Source organism: Passer montanus, unplaced genomic scaffold (genome assembly GCF_014805655.1).
Source record: "Passer montanus isolate IOZ18808 unplaced genomic scaffold, ASM1480565v1 scaffold14, whole genome shotgun sequence".
Classification (NCBI taxonomy): Eukaryota; Metazoa; Chordata; class Aves; order Passeriformes; family Passeridae; genus Passer; species Passer montanus.
Window position 1 is genome coordinate 7154378 of NW_024360941.1, and position 11588 is coordinate 7165965.

The window sequence follows — 11588 nt, forward strand, 5'->3', positions numbered from 1 at the left end:
AGAAGCAGAACTGACTCAAAATATGTGAATTTGTGTTCCTCCAAGTGAGTGTGTGCTCTCAGAGCTTATGAGAATGTAAATTAATTATACTGTGGAAATAGTGTAGATGCTATCTAAGTATGTGAAAACTGGTGTGAGCAACAATAGATTTTGGGTTTTTCTAAAGCAGGACATAGGTAGAGCTTTTCTGCTGTGCTAAAAGAAACATTAAAAGGTGGTTTAAAGTCCCTGTACTAAATAAATAAATGTTCTTCCCTGTTTTAGAGACAAGGGGTGGTTAGCTATCCTTTCTTAAGTATTGCTGTCATATATGCTGTAATTCTTTTGATAGTACGTCTGGGGAAAGCACACATTTGAGAGTCATGAACACCTGACTCCAGTTTTATAGTGGTGACATTATGAAATTGTGACAGCTAGCATAACTTGATATCTGTTGCTGACCTTTTCCAAAGATATTTAGTGTTAGAATGCTATTGGGATAATTCCTTGATTAATACCATGTGGAACTTGAAATTGCTTGATGAATCAGGGCCTAAGGCAAAAAAAATTAGAAACTGATGCAAGTGTGCATCAGCCTCAAGAAATTCAGTTTGGAAATTGGTTTAGATCATTATTTGTTGTCAGAAAAACAGGATTAGCTAGAGGCAAGACACATCTCCATGTGTGGACTGCTATTCTGATTTGTTTAGGTTGCTCATGTCTACTGCCCTCTGTTATTGCTGTTGTGTTCTTCTGTGCCTCTGTTTTAGATCCTTCTGTTTCTCCAGTGCAGAGACTTTGTTCTAGTAACCTGAACAGTATTTAATAAAGCTTGATATTCTAGGACAATTAAATTGTAAAAATTTATAAAAATGGCAGTGGATGTTTCATTTGCATTGCTAGACACCAAGGTGCTATACCATGGTTACTTGTTTTGTTATTTCCTTACCTTGGAATTGTGTGTATGGAGTAAATGAAAGGATAAAAGCTATTTACATTTGTTGATGCTGATTGAAGTTACAGACAAAGATATTACTTTCTACCTTTCATTTTCCCTTCAGAATACGGAAATATTCTGATTTTCTGTTCATCTCCTCCCCAGGGATGTGCAGGACAGATTATTCATGCTGGCCTTGTATGAATCCAAGTGATGTGGCTCTTAGCTACCACCATTGAAGTTGCTCTTGGCTTTCTACCAGCTCCAGGTCTCTTGATATTTAATTTCATACTGAAAGGAAGAATAGAACAAAGAGTAATGATAATCTGACATGCTTCAGGATGGCTGTTGCTTTCAGGTATGCTCTGAAAAAAATTCAGCTGTTTGAATTGCAGCAGTTGTTTCCTTTGGTGACTTATAATGATTTGAGCTCTTTGCCTGAAGATATTGTCCTAGGTACCCCTCTGACATGGGGTCATATTCAGTGTTCTGATTCTTCTCTTCAAAGCATCTAGGAGCAATGTGTTCAAGGAGGCACTGCTTTGATATGGTATCCAACTGACAATATTCTGCAATAGATTGTGACAAAAACATCAAATCTCTTAAGAGGCCAGTTCGTGGGCTTTATTGCTGATAGGATTGTGGTCAGCTGCAGATCTACTGCCTCTAAGATCCTAGTGTAAAACTCACTTCTCTTTAAAATAATTTTTCTGGTGTCAATGTGTCATAAAAAAATTAAGTGTGTGCTCTTTTAAGAAAAGCAATAGCCAGATGTCAGCAATGCTCTTAATGTGTGGAGGTGCCCTAACGATAAACTTGGTATCCTACCTGAACAGACAAACCAAAATGCCCAGAAATCATCCAGGATATAAAGCAGGTCAAGACCTACTTCACACCTTCCAAAAGAAGATGTAGATAAAAAGTCTGTCTTCTGTAAATGTTACAAGACTGAGCACTGCAGTAGTTTGTTATAAAAATGTATAAAGGTAACATTTAGCAAATGTTAATTTGCTCAGCTTTGAGACTAAACCAATAATCTTTTGCCAGTTAATTTACTGCAATTTGCTGATTCCCTGCTCTCTACAGTCAAAGTGCTGTGTGTTGCAACTTGTGGTTCAGTTCTTCTAGTTCTGTTTTGGTGGCTTTTGGGCACATAACTTGGCACTGTCTCTGGATGCAGACTGAGATGGGCTGTAAAACACTGTGCAGCCTTGTGTGCCTCTTGCATGGCACTGGGGAGGGAGAAACCCCCCCGGAGATCAAGTGCTGATGTTCAAATATAAGCTCAGTGAAAGCAGAACTCTTAAACATTCTCACAGTATAAAAATTGCTAAACAGAACTTGCCAAGAAAATGGAAAGTATCCTTCTGATCTACTGGTTAGCAATGAAGTCAAATTGACAAGCAAATGGTTCTCTATTCTTTTGTTTGTTTAGTTTCTATTTAGGTGTTGTGGTTTTTACACAGGAGTTAAAATGTGACGTGTAGGGTCATACAGTGTTAAAATTATCTATGGAAAAGATTGTGCCTCAGAGCATGAGGCTGAAGTAAATATTTGGAGAAAGTTGACGTAATTCTGTGGTATGTGTTTTTCTTGTGTTTTTCCTCTGCTCTAACCTTATTATCTGAAAGCTTAGAAATCTTCTTTCCCTTGGTCCTTTTCTTTTATAGTTGTGTATGAGGTTGTGGTGTTTATTTTTTTTGTTGTGTTTTCTCCTTTCTGGTGTGTTAGTTCTGTGTGGATAATTTTTCCTAGGTATCAATTGCATTCCTTCTCTTTTACTTGTCTTTTATTTTTATTTATTTATGCATATCTGATATTATATGCTCATAGCACCTTTTATGTTCCACAGCTGACTTCATTTTAATTTGTGAGAGATGCTAGGTCCACAAAAGGACCAAAATATAGGTGGATTGTATGGGCAACGAGACAGGGCAGTCAGTTTACAAAAAATTCCACAACAAATGTTGTCAGCAAATAAATATGTCCCAACACATCTTACTTTTATAGCATTTCTGTATATTTTACATGCTGCTCAATATTTATCAGTTTCACCAGCCTTTAAATGGGAACAATTGCTTTGAAAAATGGTTTCAGATTTATTTTTACTCTCTAATTAGCAACATGTCTTCTGCTAAAATGCTATTTTGTAACTTCAAGGATGATCCTTAGTAAATATGCCTTCTATGTCCCATCAAATAGTGGGAAGTGCCCAATTTTCTAGCAAACCAATACTTTCCAAAATATAATAGTGTCAAACCTTTCCTTCATTGGAGGAACATGGGAGTCAAAGCTGTAGCTGCTTTGGTCTCGTGGGGTGAAGGTTAGTACAGTCCAGACCTCTTTTGGTGGAAATTATAGTTTGAATCAAAGCTGTCAGCTCAGGTGTAAATAAATTCTTTATTCATAACCACTTATCTTACGTCCTTCCTGTGTGGGGGAAAGGATTTGTTGAAGGGTTTGTGGCATGGCTATGGCATATGAATGCCACATGTTCTGTGCAGTATAGATAAACACTAAAAAAGGAAGAAAAAAAGAGAGCTGGTATGAGAACTGACAGAGACCATGGCACATCTAGTGAAATGCTCATTGAGGTAATTCTACAGTGGCCATTTACACAAACAGTTTATTAGATATTCAGCTTTTCCTCAGCATTCTCATCTATCAGTTCTGAGTCTGTAATGTGCTAAGGCTGAATAAGCTTGCATCGAATGTGTGTTTAAGGAATACCATACAGCCCAATGATTTGGTCTGTTAGAGTTACTGACTTTCAGTTAAATGCAATTAGCAACCTTGACTGGGCTTGATGGACTGCCTTTGTGAAAAAAATCTTCATATTTATGAGGTAACTTGGAGCCATGCCACAAATACTTTCAAACCCTAGTCAAACATCCTCTTGTGCCCACTCTGCCTTTGTACATCTCAACCTATTCCTTACCTGCCATGTTTTATAGGAAGTACTCTATACATTCTTTTTTCATTTACCTTTTTTTTTTTTAGTTTTTCCATTGATTAACAATAACGTGCACTATGATCAGGACTTTACTTTTTAGGTTTTCAGTTCTTCTAGGATTTTGCACAAGAGGCATACCATCATATGAACAAAGAGTAATAAAAAAATGTTTACTCCTAATAAGGTGAATTTGGACCTTGTTCCAGTTTTTGACACTTATTGGCAATGCCTTTGCAAAATAGCAGTGTGCAGGATTGGTTCTGAATTTAGGTGACATAGGATATATTTTCAAGTCTGCGTTCTTGTTGGGATCCCAAAGATTAGAAAAGTAAATTATCTGGAAATTTAAGAAATAAAACTGTGATGGAATGGAAGAATGTGATATTGTATATATTCTGGATGTTTGTGGTATTGTTTGTAAACATGACCAATTCCATTTATGATTGAAATGAGACATATCTAAATCTACAGGGTTTGGATTTCCCTTTTTTTAAATGGGAAGCCACACACACTTGTTTTATTTAATTCCCTTTTACTATTCTTTCTTTTGAGTAGGTCTCTCATGACAGCAGAAACCTTACTGTTCTCATAAAGTACTTGTAGCCTAAATATTCAGAGTTGTTTGTCTTTGGTCTGGGAGTCTACCTACCTTTTCAATCCTCTTTTATATTATGAAATATTGAAGTTTTGAATGACATTTATCATCCTTTAGCTGAAGGAAGAAAATTCATTGCTGGTGATAAATAGATGCAGCCACACTGCTATTGCTGAAATAACATCTGCTTGTGGGACACATGCAGTCATCATGACTTTGATCCAATATTATTTTTTCTCTACATCAGTAGCATTAAATTGGGAATCATAACTTTTTTTGTTCTACATAATACTCTTAAATATTCTCAGCAATTCAAATGATATAATTTTATAAATTTGCATACGATATAAACTCAAATATGTATTCCTTTGGACTGTTAAATCCTGCTTTCAGCGTGAAGACAGATTGTTGGTGTAGTAAATTAAAGCTGCCTTACTGCAGCTACTTTGTCCAATGTTCTATCACAGACCTATATTAATATTTTATCCTCTTTAATATCATTACATGATGCAGGCTTAATTTAAATAGATTTGACGGGCCTCTTGGTTGGCTTGACAACCAGAGGGAAAAATTAATGTTCTGCATTTAATCTCAGCTCAAGGCGCTAAATTATTTTGGAGGTCGAAGCTGTCTTGCACATCATGCTAAATTATTGAATGTAATAACTATTAGCCTGGTGTCGATTGATAGATTTAAAAAAAAAATTGTTTACTTAATGTATCTTCAGCTAATTTTGAAGGGAACATCTTAAATTTTTCCCATGCAATACAGTACTACTGTATCTTTTGCAGATGCAGTATTGGAGGTTGTTTAACTAGCAACTAAAAAAGAGATTATGGATTTGGAAGTCTTTAAACTATGGGAAAAAAAGAGTTTTTCTGCTGATGAATTGTTTGGTGTACAGAGACTGTGTAACATACTCTTAATTAATTCAGTTCAAATATATTTAACTTTGAAAATTCATAAAGGAAAGAATTATTTTCATGTTTTTATTATTATTGAAGAGACATAGATCCCAAGGAGGAATGGAAGTGGTAAGCACATAACTTAAAAACCCCGGCTTAGAGCTTAAGGGCTGTTACCTGAAGAGTACCATATGCTTTAGTAAACATGTAATGCAGAATAGACTGGAAATAAAATAAAAATTTTATTAGCAATTGTTTAAAGACTGCTATTATAGGAGTCACAGTAAAGCTTAAAATAATGTAATTATTCTCACTGATGATGGTACATGTTTGAATAGTTTTGCATCTCCTCTGCTGTTCTGATTTGTTATGCTAAATAATGTCAAGTAGTGTGGTAATGCATCCTGAACAATGTTAGACTTATAGGTCTATTTGTTTTGTGAGGGCTCTGAGGAAAATTAGTATCTAGTGTGTATCACACACTCTTCTAAATTGCCCATCTTCTCTCCTGGCACAATAATCAGTTTCTCTCTGATCCCACTGTCTGTGTTTTATTCTCATCTTTTAAATCTTTATCAGAATCATTCAATTGCAATCTCTATATGATGCTTTGTGAAGTCAAGTTTCCCCGTTTCTCTGAAGTAACGTGAACTGTGACCAATGGATTATAAGGAACCATGAACATCTGGAAGACGTTCCCTTGCCATGGGTGGTAATGGACCATGGCAGTGGTATCACTGTACTGGTTGTAAGAGTTGCCACATTTATTGTTTAGATGTATAAAAACTGAGATATGTCATCCCTTGGTATGTCATTGATTCAAAATTAGAATACTTAATAAACTGACTCTTAGACATTGGTGTAACCAGAATACAAGGCAGCATTCCCTTTTTACTCTGAAAAAAAAGAAATGAAATGTATCCTTTTACAAAAGCCCATATAAAAATTTATTTTTTGGATTTGTTTTGCTTTGAACCAAGACAGCATGAGCGAATGCCTTTTTTTTTTTTGTTTGTTTTAAATATAGCTGTAATTTAAGCAGTTCTGCTGTTCCCTGTTTTGACTGCAGTAGAATTTTTGTGTCCTTAAATTTTCCTTTGGTTTTTAACAGCCTTCTATACTCAAGCCCTTATCTGTCTCACACCAACTCTTCAACTACTGCAAGTTCATTCTTGGAGCATAGGACTTGAAACTTTGCTGTAGCAGACTCTATTGAGTAGCCTGAATAATAAATAGGAATTGATAGATAAAATAATTGCCTTGGCATTCATCCACAAATGTCTGTAGCAAAGCTGGGGATGAAGACTTAGGCAGCTCAACTCAGTGTGCCTTGACCACAGTCTTTGTTGACTCTAAGGGAAAGGGTTGCGTCCCTTCACTTTAAGAGCCAGATTGTCTTCTCTAAGGATTTTCAGTTATTTATTACAATTTCTCTTCTTTGAGATTGGAAAGGGACATGGGAAGGAGATTTTTTTTTCTCTTGATCCCCTCCCCCTGCTTTTAAAAATTTTGTTATTTTTGATCTGATGATAAGTAGAGAAAATAATCCTAAAGCAAGCATGAATCCTTTAAGGACTTGCTCTCGCTTTTCTCTGCATGATCTTGGAAAAGGAGGGGAAAGATTGGGGCATGATTTTCTGATATATTATTACATCCACAGTCCTTCACTGTTCTTAATATATCTCTGATGGTAATGAATGCTAAGAATTTCAGAGGGGATTTTTGTAAAAAACCTAGCAAACCAACAAACATCCAAAACCCAACAAACCCCAAACCTTATGAAAAACAAAACTACACCCCCATGATGATTTTTTTTTTCATTAACATTATGGCTTCTTTTTTCTGCAGTCTTTTTCTCCTCCATGCATTCCAAAGGAATGCCCTTAGATTCCAGAAATAAGAGAGACTGTTTTCCCTGGTTTTATGTGAGCTTTGTCTTTTTCAAAGAACCTTAACTTTGAACTTTAATCTCAATGCATCTTAAAGTAATTTTTTTTTTTTTAAACCAAAGGTATTTGGTAGTCTTGAAAGTTAGGGGTTTAGGCTTTTTTTTCCTCTCTCCACCCTCTTTACCCCCCATAATGGTTTATTTGCATGCTATCCAGGCATCCAAGTGGATGGATAAAGAGGCAAAATTCTCAGCAGACACTCTGCATTTAGCATCCATGTGTATGTGGACCTGTTACTGCAGTTAAGATATGTTCCAGCATGGGCTCGGTTTTGATCCCTGCCTGCATCAATGGAGAAATGAAGTGTCTTAATTGCTTCAGGCTTCTGGGACCAGTGCTGATCTTTTCCTTACAATGTCTTAGTTACTGAAGCATATTTTTTTCAGACCTCTTACTTACTGTTTTCTCTTTTTAGTGGGCTACAGAAAATTCAAAAGATTTGTCTTTTAAATAAAGATTTGTCTTTTGCAATAGTGTTCTGTGTGAGTACAGCTGTACACATACAGCATCCGTACAAACAGTAGGAGCCAGTATATGCTTTGTTTGTTTTTTCACAGCTTATTTATTTTTATTTGGTCTGATTCACTTAAAATACATCTTCCAGAGAAGATGTATTTTTTCCTTAATTGTAGTTTCTCCTCTAAGTCAGATAGCTTTTCCTGCAGAAATTGCTGACTGATTAATAATAAATAGTAGAACCTTGAATCTTGGTTGCCTGCTGGGAAGTATTACTGCTAGTTATTTTACTACCTTTCTTCTAATTTGTATCTTAAGATATTATTTCCTGTCATATTTCTATTCTTTAAATTCCTGATCTGAAATGGAGATATAAAGACAGCCCAGTAACAAGTTTTATAACTATATAAAACATATAGTTTTAGAAATGGAGGAAATTCAGTCTTTAACCAAGATTATAAATAGTCCATTGACTCTTTTATTCATCACAACCTGCCTTTTGCTGTGCACTTTCAAATACTGATGAAAAAAATCTATGTATGTATAACAGGCTAGAATAGCTGTCTGAATGCAATATAAAAGTCACAGCTTTCTGTGCTGCCTTTGTCACTCTTTTCCAATGAATTAACGTGACATGCCATTGTTAAACAGTTGGAGGATGTCTTTGTAAGCAGATTGGAGCCGGTCCTTCAATCTTGTGGGCAAAATTGAATGAACCAAGTATGACTAAGTAGTCTTCCCTTTAGTTTGGTCAGTTAATGTGGTTTTAGTTTTTCTAGCCTGCTTCTAAACAGTGTTTTTCAGTCATACCACATCCATTTGGCTGTGAACATGGCTACAAAAGTATCTCAATGGAATTGAAAGTATCTCAATTCTCAATGGAATTTTTGCCTCATTGAGACTCAGCTTTAAATAAGTTGGTTGGGAAAGGGCTTGAGAATGCCAAGTTCAACCTTACTTACTTTAAAGTCAATGATACTTTTGCTCTTAGCTTCCACAAGATCACAAACATTGTACAAGAACATGATTTCTCAAACTTCTTCACTAATTAAAAATTGATTTTTGGCTTTGTGTGGATTAAAGTTGCTACATACAAAGTTGTAGGTGGTTTTGTGTTTCCACACTGAAAGCTCAGTTGCCTTACAGCTTGTACAAGAACTGAGCTGGGAATAGTGGTAAATCTAATTCTTCTTTAAAAACAACAAAATACTGCCAACAATTGTACAACAACTGTGTACACAAATCTCTTGTTCCTGCAAGAAGTTCACTGAATGTAGTATAAAACTTTCAGAATCAGCATTAACTACATTTTTTACCCCAGACAAAATCCAAGTTCTGACCGCACATCAGCTTTTGTTGTTTTTTTTTTGGCTAAAACTCTTAAGTTCTTTTTGGGCTGCCAGTTTGCACTGTCCATGATGATTTAAATTAGTTCTTCCCATAGGAAAGCAAAAAAACACCTTCTGAATTTGATTGTTTGGTTGTTCTGACATGGAAAAACATGCTAGTTGTAAACAGACTACAGAAACACTGGTACAGGATGTCTCTCCCAGCATCTGTTCAGCAACATTTGGAATTTAAGCAGATTTGTTTGATTCTGAGCTGTTGCAGTTAAAATTTCTAGGTAAAGAACCTTTTTGTGTGACCTATTTTCAGTTTAAACACTGCAATGAAGTTCATGGTGAGTTAAGAGGAAGGTCTGTCTGGACCAGAAACTTACAGTACTGTTTTACTATTGAGCAATTCTAATTATTTCTTTAGTAGATTGTCAGGAATGAATTATCTTAATATCTTTTTAATTTTATTTTTCATTTTCCAGGCAAGTGCAGGCTGACAAGTGTACAAGAAGCCTTCAAATCCATAGTAAGAGTGATGTATGGTGAGTGTATAACTTGAAGGATGTGAAGCTAAGACTGCCTAAATGATATTTCAGCTAAGCACTCACATTTAAAACTCATCCAATGGGGCTGCCATTCAACATCCTACTCTCCTTTTCCTCATTGTGTCTTGCCTTGCAGTGGGGAGAGTACAAGTTAATCAGCAGGTGAGTTGTTGCTTGTAAGCTGTGAATCAGAGGGATGGGCTGTCTGAGGAAGCTCTGGACCCGCAGGGGGATATGAGAGATTAGACTTGCAGCTCAGAATGGCTCAGGTATTTTTGCTTCTGGTTTTGCACAAGGCTATGGACTAGATGCCCCCCTTAAAGCACTGCCAAGGCTATTTCCTGATACTTCTGGCTCAGCCATGTTATACCTTATGGTAAGCACATCAGTGTGGGTCAGTGCAATATAACAGGAAGAGAACTTGAGCTTAATAGAATGTACTGAAACCAGTACAATGTATTTCTGTATGTTGTTCAGCAGGTAGGACATCTGTGTGTTTTTAACTTTCTACTATTGTTGATACACATTGTGAGGTTGTATTTGTTCAGGTTATAGCAGTGAATTGACAAATGGAAACAATAGGAAAAGTACAGTTACCTCCTCATAATACATAAAAAATGTGATGCAAAATGTTGCATGGACTTAATCAATGAGGCTGTCGACGAGATGTGAACCAGTATCATTAAGCCATTGACCACAAGGAAGATTTATTTACTTGCTTGTCTCCAGTGCAGCAATAAAATATGTGGGTGTCCAGAAACACATCACAGTCATTCTGCTGTTGTGGTGTTACAGGACATGCTTTCCCTTTAAGTACACTTTTAAACACAGTTTTTAATGATTATGTGCTTAGTTACTTGATTCCTTAGCTTAAATAATTGAAGTAGAATATGCAGATAAACTTGTATCACTTGTTTGTAGGTGGAAGCTGATGAAAATCCTTCTTGTTTTGCAATTTTTCCTGGGGAAAGTGACAATATTTTTCATATTTCCAGGAGCAGCCAGCCTCTTTTCTATGCTGCTGTTCAATAAGATGAACTAAGCTCTCTGAGATCAGCAAAAAAGATGTTTGAAGGACATAGACTATTAAAAAGGATTAAAAAAAGTAGCTGGCTGCACATTTTAATACAATAGATATTTTGCTGGTAAAACATTCCTGTATAAGCAATTCTATTGCTTGAAGTCCACAAACTTTTAATGCTCCTTTCATTATTTTCTGAAATTTCACATCATATTTACATTTACCTAGAATTCCCATTGAATAAAATCTAGTCTGCTTTCATTTCTTAGTGGTGATCCTCCTATGCAGTCTTACCTTCTGTTGACCTACATTTGATGTGCAGCTCTCTTCTGAAAAGCTGACACTGTCTGTTGAAAAACATCATTTAAAATGGACTTACTGCTCAGCAGAGCCTCTTAGAGTGAAAAGTCAGCAAAAAAACCCCCAACCAAACATTTCTGCTTTTTCTATGCACAACTTGGAGGTAATAATCTTAAAAAAGAAATACAGGACATTTGCATTGCTTATTTTTCAGGATTGGTTGTTGAGCTTCTGAAGATCACGGAAGGGTATAATTGCAGAAGGTGTGGTGGTGATTTCACAGGCCCCAGCAAAGTGGGGTTGTGAGGTTTATACCAGCAGAAAGCCTCTCCTCAGCTAGTTAAGATCTGTTTGAAGGCAAATGACACATTCCATCCTTTATGCTGCATAAGCAGTGCTGGTGAGTAACATTGGAACAGGGCCTGAAAGATGTACCAGATTTTTTTATCTTTCCTGGCTGGCTCATTTTTCTTTGAAGGAAGCTTATTTGAAAGTGGCATTTATGTATGTATTGACTAGCAAGGAACATTCTGGATGGAAACACTAGCAGCTGTGGGGCTAGAGACATTAATTTCTTCTGATTTTTTGACTGTTAGCTTCTCTGTAGGTAG

At 36.1% G+C, this 11588-nt stretch overlaps 1 long non-coding RNA gene across 1 annotated transcript; it reads left to right on the plus strand.

Moving 5' to 3' along the window:
* The first annotated feature begins 1097 nt into the window (after positions 1-1097).
* LOC120497926 lies at positions 1098-11304 on the plus strand. The gene is made up of 3 exons (XR_005626594.1): positions 1098-1274; positions 9594-9818; positions 11192-11304. It is a non-coding gene; the product is annotated as an uncharacterized LOC120497926 (long non-coding RNA).
* The last annotated feature ends 284 nt before the right edge of the window (positions 11305-11588 follow it).